This window comes from Eleginops maclovinus, chromosome 5, assembly GCF_036324505.1.
Source record: "Eleginops maclovinus isolate JMC-PN-2008 ecotype Puerto Natales chromosome 5, JC_Emac_rtc_rv5, whole genome shotgun sequence".
NCBI lineage: Eukaryota > Metazoa > Chordata > Actinopteri > Perciformes > Eleginopidae > Eleginops > Eleginops maclovinus.
In genome coordinates, this window is record NC_086353.1 from 17,132,106 (window position 1) to 17,145,831 (window position 13,726).

At 38.5% G+C, this 13,726-nt stretch overlaps 1 protein-coding gene across 3 annotated transcripts in view; it reads right to left on the reverse strand.

Annotated features, from left to right (window-relative positions):
- add3a (adducin 3 (gamma) a) overlaps positions 1-10,516 on the reverse strand; it is a 95,200-nt gene extending 84,684 nt beyond the window's left edge. The window contains exon 1 of one of the 3 annotated variants that reach the window (XM_063883200.1): positions 10,348-10,516. The gene's annotated coding sequence lies outside the window, so the exon portion shown is untranslated. Of the gene's footprint in view, positions 1-4,057; positions 4,133-10,347 lie in introns of those variants that run through there. The other 2 variants (XM_063883202.1, XM_063883201.1) reach the window with 2 other exon arrangements.
- Between the last annotated feature and the right edge of the window lie 3,210 nt (positions 10,517-13,726).

Below are 13,726 nucleotides of genomic sequence, written 5' to 3' on the forward strand. Positions count from 1 at the left end.
TGGTAAATGACATGGATGTATAAAGAGTAGTTCTACCGCAAAGTTCTCCGTGGTGACTTGCAGCAACATGCCATAATCTTGATTGTGATTGGCCAGAAGACTCGAATAGCATCAGCAAAGATGTTTTTTATTGAGAAGCTGATCATTCAAAACCATTTCTGTTCTCCAATATTTCCAGTCAAACTGCTACTGTTACTGCAGCATTAAAAATGTCAGCCTTCAAAATAGACTTTTTTTTTTTTTTTTCCACTTGCATATCTGCGACCCACTCAAAAAGAGTCCAAGACCCACTTTTGGTTCGCAACCCACCAGTTGAGAACCACTGCTTTAATCTACACTTACAAATACACACCCCAGCCAAGCAGGGGCCTCTTCATCCCACACCCACTACATGATAATCCAATATGAACAATTACTCACCACACAGGATGCAAAATACATTTCTGTGTAGAAAAACGATACTTTAATCAGTGTCTTAAGTAAAACCCCAGCTACAACTGAAGTCATGTTGGATTAAACCTTCTGGTTCGGACATCAACGCCCATGTGTTTACACTCAAACAAAATATGGCCTTTCAGCATTTTTGTGGATGATGATAATTGCTCTCCATTGTTCTGTTGACATGACACAATGTCCGGCTCTCCCTCTCTGGTGGATCCATATTCAGTGATCTCTACTAAGCCTTTTTTTTTTTTTTTACAGATTACTCAGACAGCTGTATTAACAGGAAGAGAGCCTCACTCAAAGATGAGTTCAGGCATAGTACATGACATGACTATCCTGCTAACACTCCATTAAACACTCACTTTTGTTTTCATTGGTCTTATTAATAATAACAACTAAATATATGACACACTATTAATTCACCCAGGAAAACACTCCTCCTCACAGAGGCCAGGGGTCATGTTCTGCTGTACAGCGGCGTCTCAGGAGCTGATACTGATTCAGAGATTTGCTCAAAAGGCACTTCAGATGGGTCTGCGCTTGATGATTTCACACAGGCTTTGTAGTTGAGGAAAGCAACAGCCCAAAATGCTTCCATAAAATGCTGGAAATAATTATACTGTACATTTACTACTCAGATTAAAGTTTATGTGTCCAAGTCCTGTGTCATTTTTTAGCTGCAGTGGCTAGTAAGCTCTGTTTTGTTGTTCTTTTGAGTGTTGTTCCCTTTCTTTCATCGAGGTCAAGTAGATTGGGAAAATAAGGAGAATTGCCAATGCAGCTTTTGATCCTGATGTTTTATATTAGAAGCACGTTCCAATAGATTTTGATTTGGAATTCAAAATGTGACACCCCTAAAAACACACATTCCCTAACACACACAGCCATTTGTCATCGTTTCCCCCTACTGTCATGTCCCAGAGGCCATGAAACACATTTTTCTGGAACACATGCCGAATCACTCCTAAACTGATTACTTCATGTTTGGGACCCAGCACCACAGTGCCTTTGACCACAAGATCGACGACATCGGCTATCCAAAATATAAACAACAACTTCTGTGGGCCCATACACACAGAAACACAGTATGTATGGATAGCATGGCATTGTACTACATGTTGTGTTTGTCGAAATTCCCACCCAAAGCGTATCAGTGAACGTCCTGGAAGGACAGAACAAAAGATGGGTCCTATCCAGTGATTTCCTCTGCTGAAGTAAAGGAAATACAGCCTTCCTATACTTCCCATCCTGCGACAAGAGTCCGAGACATGTGACACGACACCACGCACATCGAACCGGGTATCTCTCCCCGACTCCAACCAGATACATCCTCAGTGGAAAGTTTGTGGGATTGTGCGAGTGTGTGGGCAGCGAGGGAGGGGAACTGATAAGGCGGAAAGTTTATCCATCATGAGAAAACATGAATATAAGGAAAAACAGATCTACAGATCTAAAAACAGAGTTTTACTATAGGGGCTTCCTTTCAAAATGAAATTCTTCCAAACAAAACATTACAACAATGTAAAAGCTGACAGTGGAATAGTTCATGGTTTTTCATGCATTCATTTATGTCTGTCAAAATAACCTGCTATTAAAACACGGTTGTACTTCTTTGTTGTGATGAACAGATAATCTTCATAGAACATTTTGGAGTTTTCAGAGTTTCATCAGTGTGATGAAAATGGCCTTATATTAACTTATCAGAGTTGAACTTTGTCTTCCAGTCTATTTTAGAAGTCTGACAATACTGTTTTGTTTGACAGGAATTGATCATAGGGTGGATCTTTCCTTTAAAGGAAGGGTTTGGTTAAATGCACAGGATGTAATGCAACATCAATCCTTGAGTAACTAATTCTTGTAACAGACAGAGGACACTGGGTGTGACAGCATACAATCTGCTATCAGAATAACGGCTTGGTTATTTTTTGCTCAGCCACAGCAGGTTCTTCTCTGTAAACACTGAGAAAATAAATAAAGACTGAGCATATTTTTTATCTGTTTGACAACAGATTCTGATGGAATGCTGAATCAAAAATGTAATATAAGGAAGTAAAAAAAGAATAAAAAAGACCAACTGTAGGAAGAGAAACATTTACAGTGCACAAACAAATGGGCTGAGAATTCAAAGAAAAGAGAGAGCAAATGGTTGCACAAAATGTTTACAATCCAAACACATAAAACGTTTCAATTTGTGCACACACACAATCAACACACACTGAAGGCACAAACAGACTCACAGACTGCTTTTGATGCCTGAGGGGTTTACTGAGTAAAATGCAAAATGCGTCAGTAATGACATGCATCGGCCCTTCAGCAAAGAAGCTCACTAATATCAACAACAGCAGTGTGGCGACAAATTGGTTTGTCTGGCAGAAATATTGACCTTAATACAAGACTGAGGTGAGTACTCAGGCGGAGGTACAGTCGCCACAGCTTTAAGCCTTAAAGCACAGTGGACCGTGGACACAGTAGATGGCTCTGAGTTCACTGAGAGTTATAACCTCCTCATAAAAAGGATCGGATTAATTGCAAGGTACAGGGGATCATTCTGATGAGAGCTGTGTAAAGGGTGATAAAGATTCAGGGCAGGGCAGGCCAGGCGTAGAAGGATTCCCTTGTCTGATAATAAAGCTCCATGATGGACTTCCATTTTATTAATGGTATCTTCAGGTGCCTTAGCCTCACACTCTTTCTGGAAACATGCAGTCAGGATCTAAGTTTTCTGACTTTATGATTACCTATACAAACAGTTACAATGCAATTCATCCACAGTTGACATACAGTATGAGGCACATTTGTAAAAGAGTAAAACTTCACAGTAAAATCACTGTTTCACTCTTTCTGTCTTAGTGAAAGTTTCAAGTGTCACACCTCCCTCTACACAAATTGTGATGTCACAATTGAAACAAGAAAATGTGAAGAGCAAAGCTACAGCAAAGCTTGGGGTCAGGCAGTATTCAAGCTGAAAAATATGGCAAAAATCACAATAGTGCTGCAACCTAAGGTAGTAATTGACACAAATGATTTCAAAACCAATGGAGTGAACTTGGATGCATCATGTCCTGAGTTATATTTTTGTTCTTTAAAGCAAGAGGTTCAATTAGCAAATGTAACTCCATAAACACTTACAGGGCAACGTGACTATTTATGAACCAGCAATTGAAGAAATCAACAAACCATGGATTAGCACCATGGTGGTCCTGAGGATCCAGTGTCCCCTCACACATAGCTCAAGCTCCACCACCACTAAACGAGTAATGTACTGGCAAGGCAAGACAAGTTTATTTATGGCGCAGTGTACCTACAAATACAACCTATCACTATGGCCAGCAAGGTCAATGTGCTACAACACACACAATTTCAAAGCAGAAGCATTGATAGATAACACTTGGCTTCATGCCTTGACTTGCCAGGCCCTACCACACCATACATCCAAATGAAGCACACTAAATCAATTAAAACCATGACTTACTAACAACAGCAACAAAAAAACAAAATTCAGACCACACTGGACAGTGCTGACACAGCGTTCAGTGGGATGAGATTCATCGTTTAGTACACAAGCTGACCCAGATAGAGGCAAACAACAGAGGACAGCACAGTACATACTCACATCAACACCCGGATTCAGCCGCCAACCTCAGTGCTGCCAACAGTGATTTGACACAGTCTGTGTGATGTGACAATACCATGGTGTGTGTGTTTGTTTGTGTGAGTGAGTGAGTGTGTCCCCACAAACAGGAACCAAGGCATGGGTGTGCCTGATAAAACAGTAGCAGATGATGTTGTAAAAGTAGATGTTTGGTCAGGGAGGCAATAAAGCATGTTTCCTGTACACATGGGGCCTACAAGAGTTAATTTATGCACAGACACACACAAGGATAGAGCATATTTTCATATGATATAATACTCAATGGATCACTGTAGTTGAATATGGACAGGCTTACATGAATGGAGATGTGCAAGAATACTAATACATACTTTTAAGACATAAATGGTCAAGATGTGATTGTTTCAGGCTTTTAAATAATGTATTGGGTTGGACATTTCCCACTGCTTACCAATATCATAGACTAAATGGCAGTTCCAGGAAAAAGCCTCAGATATATTTTACATTGAAAATCATCACTTGTTGCCACGAGTAATATCATGACTGTTTTACCTAACTAAATGTACTATTAATACTGCAATTCATAGCAGTTCAATAGATGCCTATTAATTGGCAGTAGCTATAACAACCATTGAAATGTTTCAAGAGGTTCAACCCCATCAACCAACATTACCTTAACGGTCAAAATGAGGCAAAATTAGAAAGGAAATATACAATTACTCATGCATAAGGCAATAATTATAGTTACATTTACTGTCTCGAGGTTAAACTTGATATAGCATTGGGGTAACATCAATCTGCCACAAATTAATCAGCATCCACATTCAAATAAAACGGTTGAAGTTGTCATAAAGCAATATCATATTCAGAAATTCCAACATTAGCCAGCTGGTAGTCATCCAACCAAGAAGGTGCAACAAGTACTACCGCTTTTTATTCATCATCCGGAATGCTTTTTACCAGCACATCAACATGCTGTGCCCATGCTAAGAATTCAAAGACAGTTACAACAGCATGATTTATTACACAAATGACAGTTACTGTCGTACATATATCTTTTTACACAATGTTTACAAAATAAAAAAGGTGCACTCAGAATAAACAAAGCAGACCGTGGCTGAATTTCACTGCAGGATTCAGGGCTGAAACTGAGCGAGGTTTTATGTTAGTGTACGTAGGAAAGAAACATGTCTCGATGGAGAGAATTGAGAAGAAGAAAAGGCCAGGCAGCCCAATGGATTTGGATATGGCACAGTGCAGACATGCAATACGAGCTTTCCATGACACTCAGAAGGAGTACATCTTTTTCAGATCCCCTCACAGTGAGGGGAGCAGGACTTATAATAAACGCATCCATAAAAAAAGCTTTTCACGAGGCCAAACGCACACACACACAATGAAATGAGCTTCACTGTAAATTATAGTACATTTCCCTTTGCCAGTAAATATGCAAAATGACAGTCAGTTAATTGAGTACATTAAGTGACCTGGAAGATTTCTAATCTAAGCTCCATATTAATTCATGCCCTCAAGAGACGGGGGAGGCGTCCCCCCACCTTCCATCCTCCAACAGCAGGGGCTGCATACTCTGGCAGGCAGCCCAGGAAAAACAGCATACCAAGCTAGTGCCATTCACTGATTACAATGGCAGCATTTCATTAGTCATCAACAGTAAATTTGCCAATTAAGACTGATGATTGTATGATAAAGACTTTATACCCAACAATACATGTGTGGAATTACAAAATAGTTGTAGTTGATTATAACCGTCTGTAAAAGACCAGATTAATAGTATTTCCACAATTCCAGCTCATAAACTCAAAGACCGGATAATGACATCAAATAAAATTCATTAGGTCTTGTCATTCATGAACTCTCCGTATGATTAAAAGTCTGATAATGTAGTGAAGTTAAAGTACCCATGTCTGCTTTATATTTTCTTTATCTCAAAGATTTGAGCCACAGAGAGAAACTTTAATAGGGTGACGACCGCGGGGATCAAAAGAGTCGCTGTCTGTTTCAAAAGCTCATTTGGCCAAAACCTTGGCCCCTCTCCTTCTGCCATGGTCCAAGGCTGACCCCGTCACCATGGTTACTCCACTCTTAATAACTATGCAAACGGCTTCTTCACACACACACACACACACACACACACACACACACACACACACACACACACACGAATGTGTAGTAAAAAGGAAAATTGTTAACACACGTATGCAGGAGCATCAAAATATGTAGATGCACGTTTCTGTGTAATGTGAAAATTAAAAGTGTCACCCATCACATTTAAATGGCCTTTGTAAACACAAATATGTCCATCAACAAACAACCAAATGCAAGGCACATCCAAGGCAATGACATATTGATGCGCATGTGGACGTCCACACTTTGTCAAGCTGGACAAAAGTCAGCTGTGCATCATGTCAGCCGGATGCTTTCAGTAATTCAACCACCCACAAGTGTATAATAAAGTTATTCTAACCCCACCCCGCTGGGATGTCTGGCTGTAGCAACAAAACAACTGTGGAATCTAAATAGTCAGCCCACACATGCATCACATCAAACAGAACCCTGAATGTGGATGCACAATAGTATGAAACAAAAGACTGTTCAGATTTGCATGACTTCTTCAAAGCATAAAAAAAAAACATTAAAAGGTCCAGATCAGCAGTGCAGGTTGTTGCAACTTTATCATGATCACCCACATTGTGTAAGCTTGTATTTCATATATTTCCAACTTAACAAACAAGCATGTAACAGGTAGACAGCATATGTGTCTACATAAAGCAACAAAACTGAATCTTACTTTGGTGTTTTTTTCATAATAGATCATAAATAACAAATATATTATTATATAAAGTTTATAAACCTTTTCAAATTCCATTGGAATTGCTCACGGTTGGAGTAGTCAGTCTGCACTTCTTTCAAATGTTCTTAATCTGTGACGCACAAAGTTCTGCCTTTGACCAAGAGCAAACTATTTTGATAGTGTTGACCTTGAAAAGCAAATAAGCACACATTAATGATAGTATGGCTCTGTAATTATATTGTCAATCAAATAATATCCTCATTATGTTTTTCAACTGGTTTCATTGGGCGTAACAGACACATTTAGCGGGCCTCGGTCCCGTCTGACCCAACCCAGAGCTGCATGCTGAAACAAGCCAATGAATGACAGATGAAGTCAAAGCCCAGAGAGAGACAAGCAAATCCAAGATAATAAAATTAAGCCTGCTTGTGCGCAAACACACACGTCCTCTAACAAAGGAAAAACATTGGCGTCCAAGACCCAATCAATGTGCAGTGCAGAGGGAGAGTGGAGCCACATGTTTTTGATAAGTCCTCTAGCAGAGCATGGTGAGGTAATGATGAAGTCATTTCAGTCCTCTGGACAGGTTCAAATTCAATAGGCAGTGTGCGTTTTAAATGGCTTCAGGCTGACCAACACGCACATTCTTTCTGTCTTTTTTGAGGGGGTGCTATGCAGTAAAAAAAACGACTCTACCAATTGAAATTGCAGTCCGTTCAAAGACCAAATAAAAGCTGAAGAAGTTGCAATATTTGGGTAACTGCGGTTACCCAAGAACCCCCAAACAAATACTACATTCACCAAATATTTCCTCCCTCCTCAATCAGTTTCAGTTTTCTGAAAAAAACAAAAAAACATTCCCAAGCAATCAAGCCGTGCTATGGACAGGCCTCATTAGCAGTCCCTGCAGACTGCACACACTCACCCGGTCACTGCCACTCCGTTACTAATTTATAAGACTGTCTGTCCTTTCCCCCAGCACAGTGGACACTGTACTTCCTGTGTCTCAGCATGGATCTTGAGATTAGCGGAGCTGCCTCTGGTTATTATAGAACCATTCATTAGAGCAAAGAAAATAAACAAGAGAGCAGCTCAGGCTGCTGCAGATGTGTGAGGCAAAACATTTACCTTTGCTCAGTCCTGTGTAAATGTTAGGCTATTCTGCAAGCACGGTAAAGATCAACAATACAGGCCTTCTAAAAGAATATTATGGATGTGGACAATTTTAAATTGTTGCTTGCTGGTGCATTATTTGGAGACAGCTTCATGGCTCGTATCTACTCATCTTTGCTTTCAATACCCACAAATATCAAAGTAAAACATATAAGAAATTACAATTATTATACAATAGTAATACAACTATAAGTTTGATAATAGTTTCACAAACCAATTCTTTAACAAGCTGCTATTGAGATTTGGCATGCCTAAACTAATTTAGGCATAACCACGAGACTGCATGTCATTGAAGTATGTAGCAAGTCTAGAGGATGGTGCTTTGCTGATATTCATTTCTAAAAAAACAGTGCAACTAATCTTCACAAAGCTGTTCAGTTTGAAGCTATTATCAATCAATTAAACAAAGCAGGGATCAATATACAGAGACTCGTGTATTTAGCTGAATTGACGGATTGATGGATTTCAAGCTTCAGAAGGAGTTTATATGCCTCTTCTTTACTAACCTAAGACTGTCCTCCTGGTCTCAGCTCCCTAGAGTCTTAGGCAACTGTATAATTCATGAGGACCTTTTAAAACACACTGGAAAATGGAGTTCACATCAAAGAGGATGAGTGTAGGTGGAGGGAAAAATAAATATGGAGAATTTGGTTTTTTTTTATCTATTCCGTCATTTGCTCGGGGTTAAATATATGACTTTTAGAAAGTCCCTTAAGGATAGGGGGCCCCCTCTTTCTGAGTAAACCAGAGAATAAGGGGAATACCAATTGAGATTTCATGTCCATATGGTGAACATTCACAGCTTTTCAGAGGGCTCGAGGGAATTAAATTAAAGGAGAGGGAAAAAAGGAAACAAAAATGAAGAATGAAGTTTGTCGGAGTACAGGCTTTTGGAGATAATTATCATATTTGTCTGGGACCTTTTCAAGTTCAGACAGCCAGGCTTTGGTATGTATATGGATATCCTCAGAGTCATTACAGACTGAGAAATATCTAAGTGGTGGAGGTGCTGAGGAGGTGCTCGAGGGTTACATGCACATTTAAGAGGGAGAGAGGGTAGACTGTGGTGGGGGCTGTATTTCGATCTGCAAACCTTGGGGGCATGGCAAGGGAGTCAGGAAGAAACTATGGAACAAATGGTGAAAAGGCGGGAAACTGCTAGGTAGTGAGATAGATAGAAGGAGCTACACCCACAGAGTAACCCAAATGTAGCAGTGATTTTCTCTTATGGAAAGCTAGCTATCTAACTTAGCACAAGCTTTGATGCAGAAGGAAGATATATTAATTCAAGTAAAAATATCCCTTTTGTACCTTCTGTTTTTTTGTTAATATCATTTGCAACCAGGCTCAGATAGACCAATGACATAAACTAAATGTGAAAGGTGCAGTGAGTGCAAACATGTTTCCATGCCTGAGCATAATAATTGATTTTGGAAGAACCTATGGATAGTTTGTCCCATTAAAATGTAACTGCATCCTGTTCTGAAACTGTGTAAATTACACTTAAGATAAAGTTATTAAACTTTACAACTACTGACAGAAATCGGCCAGAGAAATCTTCAGGAAAATGGAAATGGTTAAGCGGGATAAAAACAACAACAAAAACACTCTTCTTGTATCACTATGAATCTCATTGAAATACATGAACATAATTATCAGTTTTCTTTTACAAGGAATAGTGTTTATATAGTATTTTATATGAACTAAGAAAGATCAATTAAAATGGAAAAAAATGTAAACAACAAGTATTGTAAAAAATAAAATAAAATTCCTTTTAAAAAGTGCATTAATTGTTGTATCAATGTTGATTGTTTTAGTGTGACACTTTTAGTGAATCCTTATCAGATTCAGGAAGTTCTGCACTGCAACTGAACATGACCTTTGACCTCCTGCCATAAAACAGAGAACCACCTGTGATTATTTGAAAGAGATCTGTTTTCCTCCAATATCAAACATGCACTTTCTTAAATGCAAATGTATAGTAGCTCGATTAAAGAGATGTACAGAACTAATGACGTTTTACAGTAAGTGGAGCTTAAATATATCACAATCACTAGGTTATATTATGTATGACTTAGAACTCAAAGTAAACACTATATTGCAGCTGTTTGGATATCCAAGTGTTGAAAGGTATTAACACAAGCTGATGGACAAAATGTTACTAAGCATATGACACATAAACTTATTTTACCGCAATATTTACTCTTGTAAACATGAGGCAATGCATGTATAACAACCTCAAGAAACGCATGCCGTGCAATTCAAACGCAAGAAAAGTGCCCACATCTAAATAAAATCCTCCACATACCTTCTGTGAGGGTCACCAGGAACCGGGTTAGCAGATGACAGTGGACCTGCAGGAATACAAGTGTCGCAGGATCTCTTCTGGCTCTGTTTCACGGTTTTGAATTCAATAGTTCCGTTGAAGCACGTCGTGTCCGAGCACTTTCACTGACGCACAGCCAACGTGATGGAGTAAACCTGCTCCCTACAGCACTGCAGGCAGCAACATATGCCGTGTAGATCTATGCAGGCAAACCCGGAAATGCTGTCTCACTATATGGCAGGAAGCGTGGAAGTGATTCACGGTAACGGGAGAGGCATTTTTTCGCGAATCCCTTGCTTGACACGCAGCACACGTGATTCAGGCGGGCTGCGTTTGTGATGTATTATTTATGTTTGTCCCAATTCAGACCAGAAGAGGCTATATTGAGCAGACCTAGTAGGAGAAACGTTTCCCAGTACAAGCTTTAAATAAATGTGTCTTACATATATTTTGCATCATGTATATTATTTACAAAAGCTGCATAAAATTAAATCAGGAATCACTGACTCACTGTCATTCGAACTGTCTAGGTAGTCAATGTAGTAGATTTCCTTTTTGTGTGTCTGCTTTTTACTTCTATACTCGTCTGGCTGGCATTTGGGTATTTGTAATATAAAGGATATTTCGACAAATCCATCATTTTAGGTTCAGACACCACTATCCAAGAAAATATCAAATTCAACTCAGAACAATATGATTCTCTGCTTCCATCTAGTGGCCTAATGGTGCTATTGTACAAATTGTAGATCCGCAATCCTTACTTTGAACAAGCAGATAAAAAACGTTCTCTTTGCAATTTCTGTTGTCATCTGTTCAATATTTTTAATCATGGTAATATGAAAGTTCTAATGAATGCGAGTCTGAGTTTGAAAGATTAGTCAGTGTCCCTTTAAAGAAAAGGCAGTCTCGAAGAGGAGAACACAACACTGTAAGTTATAGTAGCATTTTTTATTGTACACTAGTATTTTGTCTTACATCTAAGTGAATAATATATCGTGATCAAGCACGTATGGAGCTTGCAGACAATTTTACACACAATTGGAATGTTTGTGTTTGCCACCGGAAAGAAGGTGAAACTATTAAATTACAGTTCAAATATTTTAAAAAATAAAACATGTTTTTATTTTCTTTGTGTATCTAGGGAACACTAGCATCACATTAATTGATATATTTTTGGACAGTTACATATGTGCATTATTGTATTTAACAAGCAAATATGATATAGGCTTTTAGGCTATATTTAATTTAAACGCCTTAATTTGTTATGCAATAAACAGGATTGTATCATAGTTCTTTTGTGAGTTGAAACTGCTGTAAACAACCTCAAAATGAACAGATTACCTGACGTACAGTGTTAAATATACTGAATGTTCACCTTGATCTATTCATTGTCTCACACAGATGTACCTTTGCAAGTTGCAAAAAATAATTACTATAAAATACTCCAGTATATTCAAATGTCATATGAGTTGGGAATATATTTGGATGTAAAAATAAAAAAATGTCATTGATGAGATTCGCAATCATGGGTGTAATTTAACTATTGTCGCATCAGATACAAGGAAAGAACTAAAGGGAAATTATAGATAAGTAGTTCACCTGAAGAAAAGGCTTGTTGAAATAGTTTTTGTTGAAACCAACCCAACTGAAACCTATCATTTAAAAAAGATACTGGAAAATATGATAAGGAGCTTAATGACAGACAGATATACAGTGCCAGAGTTTAGACTCACTGCAGAAAGAGCCAATAATGTCTGATCTGGTCTTGTGACAACCTCAATTATGGTCAACAAGGCCTGAAGTATTTGGAGAGTTTTGTTGCTCTTCTTCCCCGTGACTCTGAATAAAGTGCACATTGGTCCTGTGTGCAGGACGTATGGAAATTATCTACACAAGCTAAACTATACATATACCTCATTTCATTTTGGATGGAAATATTGAAATTTTTACTACAACTACATTATAACTGAAGGTACTGGGATGATTGAGTGTTAACATACACCTCACAAGCTTTTTAAAACACAACAAATTGTTATTAAACCAGTGTTTCCCATCCTTTGTGGCTTATGACCGTTGTAAAAAGGGGCTAGTTTTTACTTTGAGGCTGTAAGCGCATTGCTCTTAATGCATCTGTGCTTTTAAATTAACTTTGAACTTGATCAAAGGACTATTATTTGTAAAAACAGCTTTTTTTCTCAGGGGTGTTTTAATCTAAAAAGAAATGGATGGAAGTACTTCCACGTGATCCACCACCGGTTTCATCTTTCATTACCCTAAAGACCCTTTAAGTCCACTGTATTTTCTATCATGTAGAAAAAGGTTGTATACCATTATCTTTATCAAACTCAACAAACTATAATTGCATGTGATGTTAAGATGAAAATACCCACCTTTGGCTACTGAGTTGTACAGAGCAAGGATAGATCACGCTACAACCCCATGTATCTGGCACTATGTCGTATGTGGAAGAGGCTGCATGTATGTGTGTTCTTTGTTGATCATTTCCCCTTTCTCGTTTTTGATCTGTTTCCATTTTACGTAGTCATATGACAACTCTGCCTGTTTGTGTGCAAATGGTAAATCTGTGTGTACATGATAACGTCACAATTCCAGCTCCTGCTGCAATCAGTGATCCAAAAAAAAGGCCAAATCAAGGACCTGACCCACTTCACAGGTCCTCCAATGTGTGTAAATAGCTGTGTGGCCATCCCCAAATAGCCCACAATGATGGGCCATCGGCGCTATTCTTAGAACAAGTTACTATTTTCTCTCCTCTTTTTTTTCCCTCAACCCTGTCACAAGGACAGCTGAAGCAATTCTGGGAGAAGAAAGTGGAACCAAGGTGGTACAAGGGGAAAGGAAAAGTGTGGATCCAACTGAAAAAAAACACAAAACTGTGAGAATATAAACTGTATTTGTTCCCCACAAAGAGCAGCAATACTCTCATACATGTGTGTACGGTACATGTGCACCAGCAATTAAATGAATTTGGCTCTATAATTGTACTTTACTATTATCTGCTACTTTTTTATTTTGTAAGTCAGTATATTTATTTTTGAGACGTTTTATTTATATTTATTCATTTGTATCATATATTTGTGATGTATTTATTTAATTCCTTTTACTAGATTGGTGCTGTTCATTGTCATCAGTGTTTTTCTGTTTAAGAAACAAATGTGGGCAATTAGCATAATGTACAGTAATACGTCTTAAAGGGTAATCGTATTCTACAAAGAATAAAGCCCACTAACAATCATAGAGGTTTGGTTCACTTTTGGGGGCTACTTCACGCATCTAGGTTGCCAAATAGTCTTCCTCCCTCCCCTACCTCCATTCATGAGAGACTGTCTTCCCGTTGGCC